This window comes from Panthera leo, chromosome A2 (assembly GCF_018350215.1).
Source record: "Panthera leo isolate Ple1 chromosome A2, P.leo_Ple1_pat1.1, whole genome shotgun sequence".
Lineage (NCBI taxonomy): Eukaryota > Metazoa > Chordata > Mammalia > Carnivora > Felidae > Panthera > Panthera leo.
Window position 1 is genome coordinate 165735060 of NC_056680.1, and position 19354 is coordinate 165754413.

General features: G+C 43.1%; 1 long non-coding RNA gene across 1 annotated transcript; it reads left to right on the plus strand.

The window, feature by feature from the left end:
- Positions 1-5232: 5232 nt before the first annotated feature.
- LOC122213603 lies at positions 5233-18474 on the plus strand. The gene is made up of 3 exons (XR_006199598.1): positions 5233-5371; positions 7524-7660; positions 18042-18474. It is a non-coding gene; the product is annotated as an uncharacterized LOC122213603 (long non-coding RNA).
- Positions 18475-19354: the final 880 nt, after the last annotated feature.

The following is a 19354-nucleotide window of genomic DNA, read 5'->3' on the forward strand; positions in this document are numbered from 1 at the left end:
AAAATCCTAGGGCCCATTCCGTTTCCTGTGAGACTGAGTTCCGGTTGTCCACAGCGGTACCAGCTCAATAACACCTGCCGTACTGGCTTTCCTCTCCTCCTGTCCCATGCCTGCTGCTCTGCTTCTTGGGACCACATTCTAAATAAGCTACCTGCCCTCTTATCCTTGTCTCAGACTCTTCTTTAGTAGAGTATAAACAAAAACCATTTACAGTAGCGTCAAACAGCGTGTGTCACTATGAATGAAACTTACAGAAGGTACGCAAGACTTCTCTGCAGAAAACTAAAAAGCAGGATTATAAGTTAAATGACTAAATAAGTTCACGTATTTGTGGACTGGAAGACTACATATTGGTAAGGATATATATTCACCAGAATTGATTTATACATTAGATACAATGCTAATCAAAACCCAGAAGGCTTTTTATAGAAACTTGACAAGCTGATTCTAAAATTACATGAAAATTCAAGGAGCAAAGAATAGCCAGCATGCTCTTGAAAGAGAACAAAGCAGAAGACAAGTTCTACTAGACATTAAGATCTTTTAAAGTTATAGTAATTAATATGATGTGGGATTGGTGAAACAATAAACAAATTGACAATCAGAACCGGAGGGACAGCCAGAAATAGACCCCTAAATGTACAGTCACTTTGTTTAATACAAACGCGGCACTAAGACGTGGGGAGGAGTTATTATTTGTGATGAAAAATTCTAGGACAGTTACATACAATATATATTTTTCAAGGCCTTATTACTTCACACTGTGCATATAAATCAATTACACGTGGTTTGGAGAAGGAACCACAAAGAGTAAAAACAAGGAAGCTTGTTGAAAATAACATAAGGAAAAAATGTTTACTCTTTCTACTTATAATCAGATTTACTGTCTACTCTTCGCTAGTTGAGGGCACTAAAAAATTAACGATTGCTAAAACGGTGTTGTTCATGCACCTTTATAAACATAGGACAAACACTTTAGTCTCACGTCACGACTTTCACTTTGAATCGCATTCCAGTAGTAACATCAAGCCTTAGTCTCTCTGTGTTTTCTTGATGTACTTTTGCCAAATCCCACTCATACTTCAGGTACGTAGTTCATGAGCGGTTTGCTCTTCTTTCCGAACCGTGATGATAGGCCTTGTTTTTCATTCAAAATCGTAACCCTTTTGTATTTATTGTTATAACGGATCTTTTATTTCTTGTTATATCTATAATTTCCATTTTATGATTTCTTGTTGCTCCTTCGTTTTCTATACTTTAAGAAACGGAATTTAAACGGCCTCACTTAAGAAATTATAACAAAATAGAAAATATCTAGAAATGTAAAGCATCTTGGGAAATGTGCCGGGTGCACATGAAGATTTAAAAACTTACCTGAGAGATGTAGAAAAGGACCTACAGAAATGGAAAGATACAGCATGTGTACCTCGCGTGTTAAACTAAGGATTGTACCACTACCAACCGTCGATTTGTGTGTGTCTTGCAATTTCATTTACCATTTCCATTTCTAAGAGCTTGACTGCAGTTTTTATAATTAGATGAATGAGTCTAAAATGTATACAAAAGTTATCTGGCAAAAAGTATCAACGTAATTGAAAATTTCAAGGTAAAACATGCACTCCCGAGCTCACTTGCTCTCTCTCTCGCTCAAAATTAAAAAAAAAAAAAAAAAAAAAAAAAAAAAAAAAAAAAAACACACACACACACACAAAAACACTTTAAAAAATAAAATAAAAACAAGTTAATTCAAAGAAAAGAATTAACAAGACTGCATTTTCCCTATCAAGCTGGCAGAGATTAAAACCCATGTATACAAAAGTTATCTGGCAAAAAGTATCAACGTAATTGAAAATTTCAAGGTAAAACATGCACTCCCGAGCTCACTCGCTCTCTCTCTCGCTCAAAATTAAAAAAAAACAAACAAACAAAAAAAAAAAAAACACTTTAAAAAATAAAATAAAAACAAGTTAATTCAAAGAAAAGAATTAACAAGACTGCATTTTCCCTATCAAGCTGGCAGAGGTTAAAACCCACTTCTGTTACGTCTTTGGGGGAATGGGAAGTGTCGCCTGCTGACAGTTTTGGTGTAAAGTGTAGCAAAAGCCTTGAAAATATGAGGCACGTTGGTCTGGAGGCTTCAAGGCCAAGGGACTGACACTAAGGCGTCACGGAAGGCTGCAGAGACAGCCATCAAAGCACGGATTCCGGGACTGAAAACCGGGAAGACGGTATTCACCGGGAGGGCGACGAAATAGTTTCGCCATTCCCTGCAACGGAATCATCTCGTTGTTGGAGAACACTGAAACACGTGGGGAAACGCCAAAGGAACATCACTGGACAAAAAAAAAAAAAAAGTTTCTCAAACAGAAATCGTGTGTCTGGTGTCGGGGTAGCGGGGAGGCAGAGACGGACAGAGGCACAGGGAACCACCAGCGCTCTTGACCACACACCGTTACATACGCTCGTGTCCCTTGTGCAGCCCTGTTTCCAGAGGACGCGCCCACAGCTGATACCTGAGGCCCCTGCCGAGCTGGACCCTGGCGCGATGAGGACGAGCAGCTGGAAACGGCTCCGGGGGGCACAGAGAGGGAGCCCGTAAATGCCCGCGGCAGGCGCCCGGGCCACACCCGCGGGCCCCACCTGAGGGAAAAGAAGAAGGCCGCGGTGTTTACCCAACGCGGCCACCCCCGAGGGCCGCCGAGGGCCGCCGAGGGCCGCCGAGGACTGCCGAGGACCGCCGGGCACCGCCGAGGACCGCCGAGGACCGCCGAGCACCACCGAGGACCGCCAAGGACCGCCGGGCACCGCCGAGGACCGCCGAGCACCGCCGAGGACCGCCGGGCACCGCGCACCAGCGTCCGCCCACTGAGTGGGGCTGCCAGCGAGGGCCCGCGGCCAGAGCAGGGCTCAGGGAGACGGGTGCAGGTGCCAGCAGGCGAAGCCAGAGTGGGAAAGGCGGCGGGATGCCGCGGGGCACGGGCGGAGCACGGGCGGAGATGGCCAAGAAGAGGAAAGGGGGAAGGTATTCTTGCAGCCATATTAAAAGCGGAAAAGCAAAACCCCATCTGGGACACTCCTCAGCGGCACACACGACGGCAAGAACACAGAACCTAGTAACCTGACGACCGGCATCGTGGGGCAGGCAGAGAAGCCAGGGTGTCCTTCCCCCGCCAGCTGGGGTCTTGAGGCGGAACAGGCTGTGTAGACGCGGGCCTCGCCTGGGAGGGGCTGACAGGTGATGCGGTTTCCAGCCCAAATTCCGGAGTGGAAGAGGCACACAGAGGGAAACACCAGGGCCGGGAAGGAAGCAGGTATCCAGGAGGGACCGGGCATCCCGCCCCCCGGGGCCCACAGTGCCATCTCGGCAGGGGCTCACCTGCTCTGCACCTGCACCTTCCAACCCCCGATCCAGGAAGTGGGCCAAGCGATACAGACACGAAACAGTATTAACAGTGGGACTTCAAATACTCTACATCATGGACGTCAACCCTCCGACTGCAGGCAAGAGCGAGGGCTCTTTTCTTAATTTCTTGCTAATCTCTTCATGCTCTTTTCTGCCAACTCACGGCGGCGCTGACTTTTTGGTAGGCTTTTCACTTCTGATCCAGTACCGCCTTGTAAGTCGTTTCCCACGATGATCTGACGGCTGTGACACGTGACACAGAGTTTGCCCGAACACGCAAAACGAGACAGACGAAATCGCACACAAACTGCGTCGCGTCCGCTAGAGCGGGCACAGCGTGGCCTGGGCGGCCCTGCGCGGAGGCACGATCTTGGGACACAGAGCCTCCGGGAGGGTGACTCAGCCTGTGCCGTGTGGGTCTCACTCGGAGCTCGCCTGGAGCTCCCGCCACTGGCGCCCCGCGGTGAACTGTTCGGTGAGCGCTCAGGCGGTGTCCCGACAGGAATATAGGATGACAAGTGATACCAGAAAAGCTGAACATAGAAACTTGTGATGGGTATCTTGGCAGCCGCGTGGACTCCATAATGCCTCTAAAATCCAATCGCAAATTTGTAAATCAAATCAAAAGTATGTGAAATGAGCCCAGGCGGGGAGATAAGTGGGGCTGAAATAAAAGGAGGGTAACATATTGCATTGTGATGCTGAATTTAAAAATGAGAGACCGTCTTGGAGGGAACTAATCACTTTTTCGCAGAGCAGTTTCCTTCCAATGAAAGTTCCTATGCGGACTATCAAGTGTTACTTGAAATAGTTTCTGCCTCATGTTACCTTTATTCTGATCTTTCTAAAACCTGCCATGAAGTTGAGTTCAACCCTTACTTCCCTAGCACAAGGTCAGCGCAGGTAACGTTCGTGCAACCGGAGCGTGTGGTCAGGTCCCGCGCAATAGAACGCAAACTCCCTCCCCAGGCTCGCCCCCTTCCCTTTCTTACCCCAGCCTGGAAGGGGATGGGCCAGAAACCACACGCACCCCCCCACCCCCCTCCCAGCTGTGGACTGCTCGTGGCTGCATATGTGAATGGACGCCAGTGTCATAGGCGTGCACAACTAATGAGAATTGATTTCACAGACATCCATGGACAGAAAGTGATTCAGGTGATGTGTCTTAAAGGGGGCACCTGCCACGTCCGCCTCTCCCACTCTCCCTGCCCCGGAGGTCTGCACAGGCCCCAGGCTTCGTGAAGGTGCTGGAAAGCAGGCAGGTGCGGATGTGGTGGGACGGACCCGGCAGCACAGGGCGCGCTCTCCCTGCCTTCGCCCGCCCGCGCGCGCGCACACACACACACACACACACACACACACACACACACACAGAGGGACACAGAGGCTCCCTCCGGATGGCGAGACTGCAAGCTGAATATTACTTTGGCTTTAGCCTGGGACCTGTAAGTGAACAGAACTATTTTTAAAACCACACATCTGAAGCACGAATGGGTCTAGCCTACGGGCCGACTTCCAAGGCTCAGCCACCTCGTGGAACAGAAGTGGCTTGTACCTTCACACTGTGCTCCAGACTCCGACCTCGACGTCCCGCCCTGGGGTCCAGGTCTCCCTGGGCTGAAAGGTGTTTTCCAAAGTGCATGCACTCTGTGCTCCTGGAAGCAAAATCTCAGGGTAAATAGGAAGCACAAGCCAAACAGCACAAGAGCCCAAATCCGCACAACTGGGCATTGGCGGGGGGGGGGGGGGGGGGGGGGGGGCCTTTCCTTTGCAGGAGCCGACAAGGGTCTTGGTGGCTACTCCTCATCTGAGACACAGGACGTGTCAGGCAACCGTGCACGAGGGCACGTCTTCTCTTCTGTGTTCGCACCACTTTTACTGGGCTCTGTGTCTCGTAACCCCTGCTTGGGGCAACTGTCGTCTTACTCTTTCTGCCCATCCGGTGCGAGCAAGCTCTTTCTTTCATGGGTACGTAAGGTGATCGCGTTCACAAACACAGTATTTTTTACCAGAAGTATCGTATGTGCTTGTCTTGTTCTCCGACCGAATCAAAAGATGCTGCAGGTCACGGGCCTTTATCTATGCCTTGCACCCTGTCATGCCAGCATCATGCTAGGCACCCAGCAGGAGCCCAATGAGTATTTGTTGATTAATGGAACTTGAACCATGAAAGACAGCCCTCTTTGGGGAGTTCCATCCCTTAAGTGGGCCAATTAGCTTGTCTGCTCCCCATCACCACTGATGGGATATTGTGAATTACCCACGTCTACAATCAGCAGAGTCAGGTACTCATCATTGTGAATAGCTTTCCACTCATTCAGGCTACCAAAAATAGCTGTACCGTAAACTCTCATTATGCAGGATGATGTTAAGATGGGGTGTTCTAATTAATTAAACATTCGGGTCAGTAAAAAAGAACATATATATGCAGAAGCCCAGCTTTTACAAAATGAGAATCTCATAATACATACTTAGCGCTAAAAATCGTACCAAACATGATGGAGTTGCATCACTCGAGAATGATGGAGAGCCTCATCTTAGACCTTGTGCCGTGCACGCAGGGCGTCAGTTTGGAGAGAAAATCTGTAGCCCCATAAATACAGAGCATTTAAAAGGGAGGATTAAATCTTCCCTGACTCCCAATCTATCCGTAGAGCTCCAGTCTAATGTTCTAGGGCGAGCACTATTTTTTGGCACTGAGACTTACTGCCTTACGTGAACTCCCTGGCTGTTTTACTTCTGGACAAAGGGTGATCAAAGAATACTGTTTCTAGGTTTTAAAATGAATGAGAAGAAAGTTGGAGAGAAAATTTCCAGGGAGCTTGAATGTGAGGAATTTCCTCACTCCCCAGAATTTTGTCTCTCTTTACAGGAATTAATCAGTCAATATTCTCTCTTTAAAATTCTATTTTGGGCACACACATTAGCAGCCATTTCAGCAGGAATTAAAGTGGCTAAAATTAAATGTTGGCATGTTTATACAGTCTTTATTCAACTTTACATTTATTCATTCAAAGATTATCTAACAAACAAAAGACGAATGTATCAACTATTGTTTCTGGTTTGTTAGCTTGGGAAACGTAGGTTTCTTTGTGCACGTGCACGCAGAGGCATTTGAATAACAAAATGCTCTTAAATGAATAAAAGGACACGAAACATTGCATGGTTCAGTAGATCTGTGGTTTGCACCTCTGGTCGCACGTTAGGATGACCCAGGAGTCCTTTAAAAAGCCACACCCAGGCCGTGCCTGAGATTTGTTTTTGTTTAAATGTTCTGGGGCGGGGGCCCAGGCAGACACACTTTCGAAATCTGGGGAGCCTCTAACGCAGTTGGGTTAAAAGCTGGGACTGTGGTAGACAGAAACACCGAGCTTCTTAATTAAACATGTATTAAAATGTGAAAGAGTTGGGGCGCCTGGGTGGCTCCGTTGACTGAGTATCTGACTTCGGGTCAGGTCATGATCTCACGGTTCGTGGGTTCGAGCCCCGCGTCAGGCTCTGTGCTGATAGTTCGGAGCCTGGAGCCTGCTTCGGATTCCGTGTCTCCCTCTCTCTCTGCCCCTCCCCTGCTCACGCTCTCTTTGTCTCTCAAAATGAATAAACGTTAAAAAAAAATTTTTTTTTAAAAGAGAGAAAGATTTGTCTTCTCTAAACGGGAGAGGAAATTGACATTTCTGTGGGCAAGGATGACTGGATCTCGTGGAGGAATATTTGAGGAGGTGTGTCCCACGTAGCTCGAGAGGCACTGAATGAACCCTGAGATTCTGCGTCATTCTCCCATCTCAGCCTCCCTTACGCTGATGCTCCAGATAAAATTCCAAAACCTTAAAGAAAAACAAATGAACAAACTCCTCTCATCCTTCTGCTAATTTCGAAGCGGCCAGATTCCTCATCAAAAGTACTGAACGCACAAGTATCCCATAATTGGCTCCCACGTACTTACACTGTGCACACAGGTCTGTGAACCAGATAACATCTTGGGTGCGTGTCTGCGAGGAGTGGCGCTAAACGCTTCCGTATCACGACATCAAAGCCGTTCAGAGATGAAAGGGCATCTGAATATTTGCATCATAAACAAGCTTTACATACTAGATATTCCAAGAATCTTTCATTTTAACAGGTGGAGAAATGAGGACAGGAGCACCTCCGTAAAGCACAGAGCCTCACTTGTGGTTGCTGACTCAGTTGGTGTGGCTTTGATAGAACCACTGCAATTAAGCGCCGTGATGAGCAAGGACTTGTTCGGCTCTTCATAAGGTACACGGTGTTTACCGATCCCCGGTTTACGCGATAAATCTATCGTCCTTGGGGCACAGCTGCAAATACATGTTTACAGGGACGATTCTCAGTCCGGGGAACCAGTTTCAAAAATGTTATGTCCTTTTCTGAAGTTCTGTAACTTAAAAGGGGCAGCTGGGTACGTTTCAACCTGCTTCATGCACGGGAAGACGTGGGTTGCCGGTCCCTGGTCGTATCCCTCAGGACTGCTTGGTCTGTGAGCCAGGACAAGGGGGCACCCAGATGCACACCTGCCCTTCAGGCTTCCGACTGCGTGGCGGTGCGTGTGGATCCGCACTCTTGACCATGGTGGTGAGATGCCTTGGTCCGGGAGCAGGGCTGCCCTGTCTGGGTGCCACACACCTATTCTCCACTCGTGTGAGGCAAGGCAGGGGGGCAATCAAGAAAGACATAGGAGTGTACTAGGTGTCTTTCAACTGTACCCAGAATCTTTGAAAGAGTCCCACTCACGCTTGCTGGATTAGAGAAACACTTCTCTGAGATGGCTTTCGAAACAAGGACAGTCATTTCTTCGATATTATCATCTACTTTACACACAGCAGACTTACACACGAAATATTTCAGGGGGACTGGGTGGCTCAGTTGGTTAAGCGTCCGACTTCGGCTCAGGTCATGATCTCGTGGTCCGCGAGTTCGAGCCCCGCGTCGGGCTCTGTGCTGACAGCTCAGAGCCTGGAGCCTGCTTCGGATTCTGTGTCTCCCTCTCTCTCTGACCCTCCCCCGTTCATGCTTTGTCTCTGTCTCAAAAATAAATAAATGTTAAAAAAAAAATTACAAGATATTTCACGAAAATGCCTCTCCACTTAAAATAACGTTATCTAGGGGCACCAGGGTGGCTCAGTCAGTTAAGCGTCCAACTCTTGATTTCAGCTCAGGTCATGATCTCATGGCTTGTGAGTTCAGGCCCCACATCAGGCTCCATGCTGACAGTGGGGAGCCTGCTTGGGATTCTCTCTCTCCCTGCCCCTCCCCCACTCACTCTCTCTGTCTCTTTCTCAAAAATAAACGTTAAAAAATTAAAATAAAAGGGGCACCTGGGTAGCTCAGTCAGTTAAGCAACTGACTTCGGCTCAGATCATGATCTCAGGGTTTGTGAGTTCAAGACCCCCATCGGGCTCTGTGCAGACAGCTCAGAGTCTAGACCCTGCTTCAGATTCTGTATCTCTCCCTCTCTCTGCCCCTCGCCCATTCACACTCTGTCTCTCTCTCTCTCTCTCTCTCTCTCTCAAAAATAAATATTTAAAAAATTAAAATTAAATTAAAATAAAATAATATTATCTAACATGGCAACTACCATTTGTCTTAGAGATATGTTTGGAGTACCAGGAACTTGGAAATATTTAAATAAATCAGTTATGTAATGACACTGAAGAGAGACATTCATGTTGGCATCATTAAAGATATTATTATTTCATTAAATGCATGAAAGAAATACCAAAATGCATTGTTTCGTGGGCCACCCTTCACCCCTGAAAAAGCAGCAGGTGCTGGCTGGGAGTGGACTCGGCTAAAGACAACCTCGTTAGACGGAACTGACCTACTTCCTGGCATGCCGCTTCTGTCCGCTAATATTCACGGGGCTTTTATTTGGGTGGCTTTGGGATGATTGCTATTTGCTAAAATAAATATAAGAAGATATCCACACTCTCAGAACCCGGGATATTCTGCTGGGAAAAGTGAGACTCAGCGATCAGATCAACCGTAAATGAGACTGTGTTCTGATGAGCGCTGAGCGTAGTATGACAGGAATGTGCCAGATGTTGACGGAATCCTGCGGAAGTTAGACTAGCTGCAGCAAGGCCGACACTGAGACGTGACCCTCACTGCTCTGCTCCGGACGATCTGCCCTTCCTCCTGGACAATGACACAAAGGACCCTGGTGCTATGGTCAGAGCAGGGTGGGTGAGAGCCACAGATTAACATAACATGTTAGACCAGCCTCCTCCATTTTAATCTCTCTGGGGTAAAGGCACAACATTTCTAAGACGTCTCAGGTTTCTGCGACCCGACAGCAACAAGAATGAAAGGGTCCTGGTACCACTAGGGGTTCTCTGGACCGCTGACGGCTGGGCTAGAAGCAGCTACGAAATCCCCATTCAAACCCGTCTTCTTCGTCCCAAGGCTCTGGCCACACACTGACCTACCCAGCCGTTCCGCATCCCTTCAGCAGGACCCAGGACGACGACCCTTTCTACCCCCTGCAGACCACGGGAAAGCCAGGGGAATGGCCACAGGCCCACACACTCCCACCGGCCAGCCCCACACTGTGCTATGGTGCCACCTTGGCTCTTCACCGAGACAAACGCAGAGCCCCTCCCAGAGCTCGGTGGGAGGGGGGCGGTGAATGCCCCTTACTCTCCCTCCACACAGTGCTCTCTGGAACCTTGCCTCTGTTGGGGCAAGAGAGGGGATAAGGTTTTCTGTCCACTCTGTCGCCCCTCTTCCGCTCCCTCCTGTCCACAGCCCATTCAGTCAGAAGCAGTCAGCTCCTCACGTCCTGTGCCCTATGCCTTGGGCTTCCCCCACCTGGCACGTGAGGTCCACTCCGTGGACCTACACTCAGTGGCCTAATGGGGATAAAGGACCTCAGAAAAGATTTCCTCCCTTGACAAAGCCTGGAATTCACGATGATTCTGTCATCGTAAAGAGCCTGTTTGGGATATCAACAGATGAAAATCAATGTCCTTTTATTTCTACCTCTGTAACAACGTCAGGCATCTGCGAAGGGGTATCTCTGGGAGAGGGGGGTGACGGGGAGTGGCGGTGGACAGGAGCAGCAAGGGAAGCTGCACGTTAAGGTGCGTTTTAGAGCACCGCCATAGTTTAGCCATATTTATTAGCTCTTTCACCAGATGGCCAGGGACGCCTTCCTGGAGGCAGTGGAATCCTAACTTGGCGACTGGGGATGAGCAGAACACGGGTGAAACGTTGGTTGCAGAGGCAGGGTGCACACAAACTCAAGCAAAAGCCCAGAAAGTTATCATGAAAAGTGTAAACCGCCTAAACACTTCCGAAAACCGGGATTTGTGCAGATACAGAATTCCCTGAAGCCTGTCCGAGTTTGGTATATATGCAGACCTATCACCTTCACTTTCTAGCCGATAAAAATCTGCTTTTGCAAATGGTTGCCACGAGGCTCTGCAAGGTCCCCAGTTGTCATAGAGACCTCCAGCAGTGACTCCGGGAAGCAGAAAGTGCGTTTACTGAATCAAAGGGTAAGCATGCGTTTAATTTCATAAGCAGCTGCAGGACATTTTCCAGAGCAGCCACAGCACGTTACAGATCCACCAGAAATGTGCTAGAGTCCCAGCCACTCCTCTTCTGTTAAATTTTGGTCATTCTAATGGACACGGAGTGGTGGGCCAATGTGGTTTTGGGTGCATGTTTTTGATGGCTGTGATGCTGAGCGCTTCTTCTGTGCTCCCTCAGCCATGTGCGCACCTGCCTGGGCAAAGTGACTGTTCAGGTCTTTCACCCATTTTTTGAAATTTTTTTAATGTTTATTTATTTTTGAGAGTGAGAGAGAGAGAGAGAGAGAGAGAGAGAGACAGAGTGCAAGCAGGGAGGGACAGAGAGAAAGGGAGACACAAAATCCAAAGCAGGCTCCAGGCTCCAAGATGTCAGCACACAGCCCAACGCGGGGCTTGAACTCACAGACCGCGAGATCATGACCTGAGTGGAAGTTAGATGCTTAAGTGACTGAGACACCCAGGAGCCCCATCACCCATTTTTAAAAATAAGTTGTTTCTTTTTTATTATGGAGTCTAGAAATTGCATCCTTGATACAAATTCTTTGTCAACTTTACGTCTTGAAAATATTTTCTCCTAGTCTAGGTTTGCCTATTTTCTTTCCTTAAATGTGTTTTTCGTGAAGAGAAAAGGTTGTTTCGTCTTAAGTCTAATCAAATTTTTCTCTTATGAATATTATATTTTATGTGTCCTGTCAAAGAAACGTTTGCCTGCCTCCTATATCATAGAGATATTCTGCAATGTTTCCTTTTAAACACTTGCTAGCTTTAGTTTTTACTTTTGCATCTATGATCCATCTTGAATTAATTTTTGTTTATGTTATGAGGTTGGCCAAGTTTCTTTCTTTTCTTTTCCTTATGGGCACCAAGTTTTTCCAGTAATATCTGTTGAAAAAACTTACTTTTCTCATTGAACTTCTTAGTTGCCTTGGATAAAAACCACCTGACCATACGTGTGGGCTCTAGAATCTCTATTTTATTGTTCTAATATCTGTTGAAAAAACTTACTTTTCTCATTGAACTTCTTAGTTGCCTTGGATAAAAACCACCTGACCATACGTGTGGGCTCTAGAATCTCTATTTTATTGTTCTAACTACATCTTCTTACACTAACACACGGCTTGATTGCTGTACTTCCTAATAAGTCTTGACATCAAATATACTTTGGCTAGTCTATATTCTAGTCTATATTCCTTGTGCTTCCATATCAGTGTTAGAATCAACTAATTTTTAAAATTCTGAGATTACGACTGGCATTGCGTTGAAAACAGATCAAATTAGAGATGATAGTTTAACAATACTGAGCCTTGCAACCATGCATGAATGTGATGGATGTATCTTCATTTATTTAGGCATCTCTATTTTCTCTCAGCAAAGTTTAGTAGTTTGCAGTGTATATATGTCACATGTCTTTTGCTAACTTCATTTCTAGGCATTTTATGCTCTTTTGACACTATTATACCTGATTGTTTTATTTTCTTTTCCAGTTGTTTACTGCTAGTATATAGCAATTCAATTGTGGTTTTGAATATTGACCCTTTTATCCCAAGACTTTGTTGAATGCACACGTGTCCTAATAAGCTGTTGTTATTGTCAATAATTTAGAATTTTCTGTGTAAACAGCCAGGTTGTACATGAACAGGACAGTTTTACTTCTTCACTGATAATCCATATGCTTTTTATTTCTTTTTCTCATCCCCCTATGCTGGGAGGACCACCAGTACAATGTTGAATGGAAGTGATGAGAGCTTAAGTTGTTCCCAGTCTTATAGGGAAAGCATCCAGTCTTTCAACATTAAGTATTATGTTACATGAAGGTTTTTGTAGCTGCCTTTCATCAGATTGAGGAAGTTCCATTACTAGTTTCCTGAGAGTTTTTATCTTGAATAGGTTTTAGTTTTTTATCAAATGCTTTTTCTGCATCTATTGAGATAAATACATCATTTTTTCTTCATTTGACAAGTATCGTGGATTATATGGATTTCCAAACACTAAACCAACTGTACACTCATAGGATAAAGCTCATTTGGTCATGATGTATCCTTTTTTTAATTTTTTTTAATGTTTTTATTTATTTTTGAGACAGAGAGAGACAGAGCATGAGCAGGGGAGGGGCAGAGAGAGAGGGAGACACAGAATCCGAAGCAGGCTCCAGGCTCTGAGCTGTCAGCACAGAGCCCGATGCGGGGCTCGAACCCACGGACCGCGAGATCATGACCTGAGCCGAAGTCGGACCCTCAACCGACTGAGCCACCCAGGCGCCCCCATGATGTATCCTTTTAATGTATTGTTGGATTCAGTGTTCTAGCATCTTGTTAAAGATTTCAACACCCTTGCTCCTAAGAGGTAGTAGTCCATAATTTTCTGTGATCCTTTTGTCAGGTTTTGTGTCACAATCATGATACTCACATAAAATTAGTTGAAAATTTTCTTTCTCTATTTTCTAAAAGAATACTGTAGAATTGGTGATGTTTCTTCCTCAGGTGTTTGAAAGAATTCACCAGTGAAACTATCTGGGCGTAGAGTTCTCTTTGCAGGAAATTATTCTGGTAGAAAGTTTAAGGTCTTTCCTAGATATAAACCTAGTCAGAGTTTTTCTTTTATCTTACGTCACTTTTGATAAGTTGTATTTTTAGTTTTCAGTATTATTTCAGTTTTTCAGTGTTATTTCAGTATTCAGAATTATTCAGTATTAAATTTATTGGCATAAAGTTGTTTATGTTTCCTCCTTATACTTTTAACGCCTGTCGCATCTATAATGATCTCCCCCTCTTTCATCACTGATATTATTAATTTATGCTTTCTTTTTCTGAACTGTTATTGCCAGGGATTTATTAATTTTATTAATATTTTCAAAAGGCCTTGTTGGGGAGTGTTGTGTCCTCCACTGTTTTTGTCCCTTCCTGTTTCATTTATTTCTCCTCCTACCTGAATCATTTTCTCCCTTACAGTTACTGTGGTTTCACATGCTCATTTTTTCTCTAGTGTCTCAAGGGGGGAAATTAGATCATTGATTTAAATCACTTCCTTTCTAAAATAAACATTTTGGAGTTGTAAATTTCCCTCTAAGCACAGCTTCAACTATGTTCCATAAAATTTTATATGTAGTATTTTCATTTCATTCCGTTTGAATTATTTCTCTTTTCCACTGTGATTTCTTCATTGACATTTCAGGTTTTGAAGTTCATCATTTAACATAAATATTTGTGTTTTTCTAGAGCTTTTATTGTTATTGATTTCAAATGCAATTCCATTGTGGCCATAAGACAGATTCTGTAATATTTCAATCTCTTGAACTTGATTAACCGTTGTTTTATGGCTCAGCATGTGAATTACTATGATAAGCTTTCCATATCTGCTTGAAAATAGCATGGATCCTGCACTGTTGAGTGGAGTTTCCATAAATGTCAATTAAGTCATTTCGATCCTATAATTTAGATTTATAATTTAAATGTATAGATTTATAAATGTATCGATTTTAATCATTTATTATTTGGATCCTATATCTTTACTGACATTTTGTCTAGTTGATTTTACAGATTATTGAGAACAGAGTTTTACTATGACACTGCATTTATCTCTTTTCTCTAATTTTTTGGTGCATGAATTTTGAGTCTCTGTTTCTAGCTTTGTATACATTTTAATTACTATGTGTTGCTGATGTAGCCTTTTATTATTATAAAATGTCCTTCTTTACTTTTAGTAACATGCTTCGTTTCAAAGTCTATTTTTCCTAGTATTACTGTAGCTACTCCAATTTTTAATGATTACTGTTTGAGATTTATCTATCTATCTACCTATCTATATATAAAGTATATCTCTTTTTTTTTTTTTTTTTTTTTTTTTTTAAACGTTTATTTATTTTTGAGACAGAGAGAGACAAAGCATGAACGGGGGAGGATCAGAGAGAGGGAGACACAGAATCTGAAACACGCTCCAGGCTCTGAGCTGTCAGCACAGAGCCCGATGCGGGGCTCGAACTCACGGACCGCGAGATCATGACCTGAGCCGAAGTCGGACACTCAACCGACTGAGCCACCCAGGCGCCCCTAAAGTATATCTCTTAAGACAACATATAGTTGACCTTTTTTTTTTTTTTTTTTAGAGATTGCTGTGATTTTTATTCAATTTGGGACCCTGATTAGAGTAAGAACAGTGAGAATTATGCCTTACAAATATCGCGTTAATACTACATCATCGTGATATGGCTTCACGTTGATTGTATATAGATTGTATTTATAAGCCTGACAATCTATGCCTTTTAATTGGTGTTTTAGTCATTTATATTTCTACCAATTATTAATATAGTTTAATTCAGGTCTACAATTGTACTATTTGTTTTCTATCTGTCTTACCTGTTTTTGGTTTCTCAGTTTCTCCTTTCTTGACTTCTTTTAAGTTAATCAAATTTTTTGGCATTCTATTTTAATCCCTGTATTGGCTTTTTGGCTACATTCTTTACATTTTTTTTAGTGGTTGCTCTAGAGATTACAATGTACATCTATAATTTATTAGAGGTTTATTTATATTTACTATTGTATCACTTCATGTAAAATATAGGGAACTTATAATACTATAATCTACATACAATCCTATCTACTTATATCTATAGTATACAATACTATATTACTATAATACTACCATCCCCCATGTGCTATTGCTTTCATAGATATTATAGGTACACACATGATAGAATAGTTTTATGACTTGTACTTTTAAAAATTCTTTTGTCTTCTTTAAAAATTGAAAGAAGAGGGGCACCTGAGTGGCTCAGTCAGTTAAACGTCCGACTTCAGCTCAGGTCACGATCTCACGGTTCATGGGTTCGTGTCTTTCTCTCTCTGCCCCTCCCCTGCTCAGGCTCTGTCTCTCTCTGGCTCTCAAACACAAGTGTTAAAAAAAAATTTTTTTTAATTGAGAGAAGAAAACTATCAATATAGTGTTTACCCACACATTTACCATTTCTAGTGATGTTCACAAAATCTTCTGGATCCAATACCCACCTGTCACTTCTCTTAAATCTGAAGAACTTCTTTGGCATTTATTAGATGTGAGTAAAAGCTCCATATGAATTACCCTAGTGCTTGTTTATCTAAAATGCCTTTCACATTCATTTTAAAAATTGTGTTAATATGTTTTATTTAACTCAACATATCTAAAATATCATTTTAACATGCATTTAATGTGGGGTGCCTGGGTGGCCCGGTAGATTGAGCTCCTGACTTCAGCTCAAGTCATGATCTCACAGCTCGTGAGTTTGAGTCCCTCATCAGGCTCTGTGCTGACAGCTCAGAGCCTGGAGCATGCTTCGGATTCTGTGTTTTCCTCTCTCTTTGTCCCTCCCCTGCTCATGCTCTTTCTCTCTCAAAAACAAATATTTAAAAACTTAGAAAAGAAAAACTTTTTTAAAAAAAACATGCATTAGATGTAGTAAAATTATTATTGAGATAGTTTACCTTTTTTTATTCACACTAAATCTTTCAAATTTGGTGTGTATTTTACACTTACGCCTCCATTCAAACTAGTCATATTTTAAGCGCTCAACAGCTTCCACCAACGGCTACTGAATTAGACAGCACAGTCCTGGAATGTCTTTTTGCCTTCAATGTTGAAGACTAGCTTCATGGATATAGAATTCTAGGCTGATACTTTCTTACTGCATCACTTTAAAAATGTCATTCCATTGTCTTCTGGTCTCTATTGTTTCTGGTAAGAAATCTGCTGTCAATTGTCTGATCCTTTGCCTTATGGAACATGCCATTTTTCTCTAACTGCTTTTTAATATTTTATATTATTATTTCAGTAACTTGACTACCATATACCTAGGTGTGTTTTTCTTTCCCTTCTCAGGATCTTTGAGCTTCTTGGATTTGTAACTTCGTATCTTTAATCCAATTTGAGACACTATTAACCATGATTTCTTCTGTTCCATTATTTTTCTCATCTCTGTTTTGGGACTGTAATTACACATACATTGGACTACTTGATATTTCTGCACAGGTTTTGGAAGCCCTGTTCATTTTCTTCAATGCTTTTTTGTTCTTCAGAATTGATCACCTCTATTGATCTATTTTCAAGTTCACTGATTCTTCTGCCACCTTCATTCTTTTGTTAAGTCGATTCTGTGAAGTTTTAATTTCCCTTACTGAACATTTAAGTCCATGACTTTTATGTACAGTTCTTTGCCAAAGTTGCCACGTATTCATTTATTATGCATCTGTTTTCCTTCAAGTTCTAGTACACCTTTATTAGGTGCTTTAAAGTATAGATCTGCTCATTGCAACATCTGATTCATTGAGAGTTGGTTAGTTGCTGCTGCTTCTTTTTTCTTGATTATGAGTCACATTTTCTTGTTTCTTCGTGTATCTGGCTTTTGTATTACTATTAAATACAAGTCATTATGAGTAAAACACTGTAGTCTCGAAATTCTTTCATACTGATCTAGAGAATGACTTTTATTTTAGAAAGTAGTTAATTCAGCCGGCTCAGACTCCTTGCTCTGAAGTACGTAACAGCTAGAATCTCTGTTTAAGTACATGGGCTTTCAGATGCTGCTTTTTCACCAGATTTTCTGGGAACTCCCACACACAAACATACTTTAGCAGTCAGCCCATTATTTGGGAGGATTTTATATGCAGATTTGGGGCACTGTCTCTTTCAGGATTTTCCCTCTAACTTTCTAGATGACCTATCAGCTCCAAATTCTCTATTCTAACACCTCAGTCCAGAAACACTACAAGGTTTCTCCTGGGCAAAGCCACAGGAGTGGTACCATGGAGTAGCTTAGGCAAAAAAGATGTGAACTCAAAATTTTTACCAAGTCAAGTGCCTGTATTTAAAAGGCAGCCTCCCCTCCAGTTATGCCTATTATCAGTGACACTCCTTTGCCCCTTGCTACACACATAGATGTTGTTCAGATTCTTTGATTATCTATGGGATAGTTGATCTGACGAATCTATTCTGCCATTACTACAACTTTCAACTTCCACATAGTGGATTTTGAGTCTATTCTTATAATAATTCAATAGTTCTTACTATCAAGCTCTAACCTGAACCAGCATGAGATGTTTCTCTTCCTTTCCTTTTTCCAGCAGGAGGTTTTACAGTACCTTGAGGAATTCCAGTGGACCAGATCATGCCAGGACCCCCGGTAGAGACTTTCTCTCAGATGCTGAAGCCAAGCCAAGCAGAGCAGTCCAACGACAAGTACTGGAGCATTTCTAAAAATCTGCCACCCCCTCCCCACAACCACCTCCAGGGACAATATTTTGAAGCTCATGTTAATTTTATCCCTTAAAATTCATTTGGGGGGAAAATACCTGATAAACTGGGAATCTTCAGGAAATCTATTCCTGAAACAAAATGTCCCTTTCTTTCTCCCTTTCCTTACCTGGTTTAGAACTAGTCAGCCCCTTTTTACTGCACTATTCTACTACAAATATTGTAACCTGGCTTCATTTAGCTAGAGCCCAAGCCTGGGAAGAAGCTGACCATGTTCACAGCCTAGCTAATCATGCCAGTGTGTCCAAGCTTTATGAGTGTCTGTCTTTCTTTTTTTCTCTATAGGACAATATAAATTTAGAATGAGAGAAAAACACTTAATTTTAATTCTGATATTTAAAAGAAAACCAGCTATCACTGCTGTGTATCTTGATGAAAATAATATGGTAATCATTTCTCAAGATACAGAAGGAAAAGAAACACTCACAATGTAATACCACTACACCCCACCAGCTTGACAATACTAAGTGTTGGTGAAAAGTGGAGCATTTGTAATTTCCATCAAATGAATGTCATTTCATTTGTAATTTTCATCATTTCTGTGACACCAAGATACAGAAAGAGGGACTGATGGGTCGGGCTGGCCTGTTATTCAGACCAACCTAGAGGCGTTAGAAACATGAGGGCAGGAGGTGTGTTTGACATTACAGGTGGGTATGAAAACTGTCACATCACTTAGGAAAATATCTGACATCCACTGGCAGTGATGAAAATTACAAACACTCCTCATCTCCCCCACACTGAACACTGTCAATCCCATCAACCTGTAATGCTGAATATGGACATGCTCTTCAGTCAGGCAGTTTCACTCTTTGTTTACTCCCCAAACAATCCCATGCAGATGTACAATAAGACCTATGTCAAAGAACATTCTTTGCACTGTTTTTATGCAATGGCCAAAACTTGAAAACAACATATAGAGATCAATGAGGGAATGGATAAACACATTTTGGTCCGTCCATACAAGGGAAAACGATATGCAAGCAAAAATTTAACCATATGAAATAAAAAACAAACTATAGTGACGTGGAACAATATGGATGAACTTTACTGACATAACGCTGGGCAGGAGAAGTAAGATACAAAAGAATAGAGACTACGTGAATGAATTAATATAAAGTCC